This window comes from Passer domesticus, unplaced genomic scaffold, assembly GCF_036417665.1.
Source record: "Passer domesticus isolate bPasDom1 unplaced genomic scaffold, bPasDom1.hap1 HAP1_SCAFFOLD_171, whole genome shotgun sequence".
NCBI lineage: Eukaryota > Metazoa > Chordata > Aves > Passeriformes > Passeridae > Passer > Passer domesticus.
This window is the reverse complement of record NW_026989954.1, coordinates 44,921-48,401: the sequence shown is the minus strand read 5'-3', so window position 1 is coordinate 48,401 and position 3,481 is coordinate 44,921. Positions and strand designations below refer to the sequence as shown.

Below are 3,481 nucleotides of genomic sequence, written 5' to 3'. Positions count from 1 at the left end.
CCTATGTGAGAAGAGGTTGACATGCGTGGCCATGGGCAAGAAATTGTGGCTTGGCTGTGGAACCACCCATGCGAAGGCATGCGGCATAGTTAGGAGCATCCAGCTTCCTGCTGCAGTGGCAACAAAAGACAGCATCCTTTGACTTTAGCTAATTTAGTAGTGGGTGGAGGCTTGGGTGGCCTGAAAGTAAAGAGATAGGGAGATTGCAATGTGAACCTTAAATTCTGGTCCCACTAAACTTTCTCTTCTGTAAGGCAAGGATTTGAAGTCAGCTTATTAGAAGAATCAAATATCAAGGCTAGAATACAGTTTTTCCAATTGTTAAGCGGTATATCGCAGTTAGTGCTGTCTGAGCTCTCTTGGTGTTGGTGTGTGCGGTCCACACTGCTTAGGAGATCTTCTTCTGTCCTTCTTCTTCTTTTCCAGGCTGCTGCTGTCTCTCTTAGGCTTTTGTTCTGTTTTTCTGATGGTGGCTCTGGTGTTTGCCTGGCTATTGGCAGAAGGGTTTGATGTTTTTTGCTGGGATCCATCTTGGGCCTGCTGCTGTAGAGACACAAGCATATCCTCCCTCCCAAGTAATGAATGGGAAAGGGCCCATAATTTGTTTGGATTCAGGGTCTTTGATCAAGACAGGTGGCTTTTCTTTTTATTGGGCTGCCAATTAAATATAAAATGCCTGATGACTGGGGGAGTTGTTCAAAAAGTTGAGCACATCGAGGGCCTTGGCCTCCAATGGGAGATAATATGTGGACTCCCTGTCTCTGTTGATCAAGGATCCTTTGGATGGAAGAGTGGGCCCTCTGGACTATGGACTGTCCTGTGGCAGAGTGTGCTATGGCTGTGACATGTTTTGTAGCCCACTGGTCCGAAAATGGTTGGAATCAGTGGGAGGTATAAGCAGGACCGTGATCAGTTTCAATTTCCTGTGGAACAGGGAAGGTGGAAAAGGCTAAAAAGGAACGTTTTATAGCATCTTTTGATTTCTCACCAGCATGGGCAGGGGCAGAAACCGCGGTGTTGTCGGTGTGGATTGAGACGGGGATGTATTTTAGTCTCCCAAAAGGGGCTTGGTGTGTGATGTGTGATTGCCCGATCTGGATAGTCTTTAGTCCTCTTGGATTGAGTGCAGCTCTGACAGAAGCAAAGGCACGTTGCTGACAATTTGGGCAGGTGGCTGCCATGAATCTTGCCTGATCTTGGGTAATTTTAAAGATGCTGAGCGGTGCAGGAATGTTTTGATGGTAGAAGTGGTGGCGGATCCTAGCCTGGTCAGAAACATTCCGTAGGCAGGTTTGGAGAAGCATTGCTGAGGCATCTGCTCTAGCATTGCCTACTATAAATGCAGGAAGGGTGGTATGAGACCTTGTGTGCATGATATAGCGTGGGTGTTGTCTGTGGGACAAAAGAGAAATGAAAGGGTAAAGCAAATGCTCTCGTTGGGGTTAGAAATGTCTTTGAAAATGGAATTTTCGGCCCGCTGCACTAGGCCATAGACATCTGCCGAATCAGTGATCAAAGGAAGAGGTTCTTTGAAAGTGGAGAAGGTCCTAAGTACTGCAGTCAATTCAGCAATTTGGGCAGGGTGAGGATCCCCTGGCTTGGCTTTTGTCTCTTGAGCAATGCGGAGCCAGGGCAGTGCAGAGCAGGGTGGGAAGCAGAGCCCGGAGCCTTTGGAGGCTGCAAGGCTTAAACATCAGCCCCTGCAGCAGCCCAGATGCGGGTGCCACAGTTGCCAAGGCTGTCAAGGCCTTGAGAGCGGGCAGGTGGATTTTGCATCCCTGTGGGCTGATGGCGGCTCTGGAGCCAGGAGTGGCTGTGGCTGCAGCAGGAAGGGTGGCTGAAAGTTTCCTGCCTTGCTTTGGTGGCATGGCTGCAGGGGCCAGTGCAGTGAGAGCCCCCTCTGTGCTGGTGAGAGCTCAGCTCTTGGGGACGTGGCTGTGCCCCAGCCCAGGAGCAGCAGCAGTGGCCAGCGGCAGCAGTGGTGTCAGTGGGACCCCCTGTGCACAGGGAGCCCCAGCCGCGGGGTGGCCGTGGCAGCAGCCCCAGGGAGCTCCAGCCCCGGGATCCCGGAACAAGTGGAAGTCCCAACTGTGCAAATGCTGCCTGTACCCAAAGGAATGACAAAGAGAAGTGAGGTTTTAAAAAGAAGCAGTATTTATTTGCCAAAGATCGGCAAACACGAGTATTTACAGAACATCTTTCATTACAACAATCCTTATAACAACAACAATAACAATCTACAGAACATATTTACATGAGATCCTATGGACTAACAATCTTCGAAACATAATTACAGAGAACTTCTAACCGCAGAACATATTTACAGAATTCTTCTACCGTTTCAAACATATTTACAGAATTCTTCTACTGTTTCAAACATATTTACAGAGGCGTCACATCGGTGGCCATCATCGGCATCAGTCCTGGAAGAAAGGAAGCAGCAAGCTGGACTCTGCTGCTGGCACTAAACCCAGCTGTGCTAACAGCAGGGCCTCAGGGGCTGGGAGAGGGCTGGCAGGGCTGGTGTGGCCCCAGGCAAGTGCAGGGCAGGCCAGGGCTGGTGCTTGTGGCAGCACAATCCAGGCCCCCTGCGGGCAGCGAGTCCCTGAGCGGGGCCATCCAGCCCAGCCCCAGCCTGGCGTCAGGGCAGCCACTGTGTCTGTGGGCAGGGCATGGGGAGCATCTGCCTTTCTTACTTGTGGGGCTCCAACTTCATCCAAGGACCATGGGCTCCTCCTCATCTTCCTCATCCACTTCCATCTCCTCGATGTCATCCTCCACATCTACTTCCATGTCCTCAACCTGCTCTTCCACGTCCACTTCCATCATCTCTTCCTCAGCCTGCACCATGTCCACTTCCATTTCCTCCACAATGTCTCTGGCAGTCTGCAAGAGACAGCACAATCTCACAGTGGGGTTCCTGTCCCACACCATCCATTGCCACGTGGCTGCAGCCTGCTCAAGCAGGCTGCCTCCTCCCTGGAATGGCACTGTACCTCCACTGGAGCAGCAGTGCTCATCCTGCTGGGATTGGTGCTCCAGAGCAGGCAGCAGGAAAAGCCCAGGCAGCAGCAGCAACAGCTGAGTGCTGCCGGGCAGAGCGCAGAGCGAGCGCCAACTGAGCGCTGGCAGCAGGCAGAGTGTCTGCTGTGGTGGTTTCCAGGTGCTGGACGTTCCACCTGGAACACTGTGGGAGCTGTGATGTCACAGAAGTCTCAGGGCCGCTCCACACTGGGAGGTGGGCATGGTGGAATGATGAAATCCTTGAATGGTTTGGCTTGGAAGGGACCCTAAAGATCATCTGGTTCCAAGCTGAGCAGCCTCCCAGCACAGCAGGTTGCTGCGGCCCCTGTCCAAGCTGGCCTTGGATGTTCCCTGGCATGGGGCATGCACAGGCTCTCTGCACTGGTCCCGGTGTCAGGGACAAGCACCCTGACAGGAAAGAACTTCTTGCCATCATGGAATGGATTCCAGCTCTTGC

At 52.3% G+C, this 3,481-nt stretch overlaps 1 long non-coding RNA gene across 1 annotated transcript; it reads right to left on the bottom strand.

Annotated features, from left to right (window-relative positions):
- Positions 1 to 2,136: 2,136 nt before the first annotated feature.
- Positions 2,137 to 3,123, bottom strand: LOC135291980 (uncharacterized). The gene is made up of 3 exons (XR_010354589.1): positions 2,997 to 3,123; positions 2,697 to 2,886; positions 2,137 to 2,423 (listed from the first exon to the last, which is right to left on the bottom strand). It is a non-coding gene; the product is annotated as an uncharacterized LOC135291980 (long non-coding RNA).
- Positions 3,124 to 3,481: the final 358 nt, after the last annotated feature.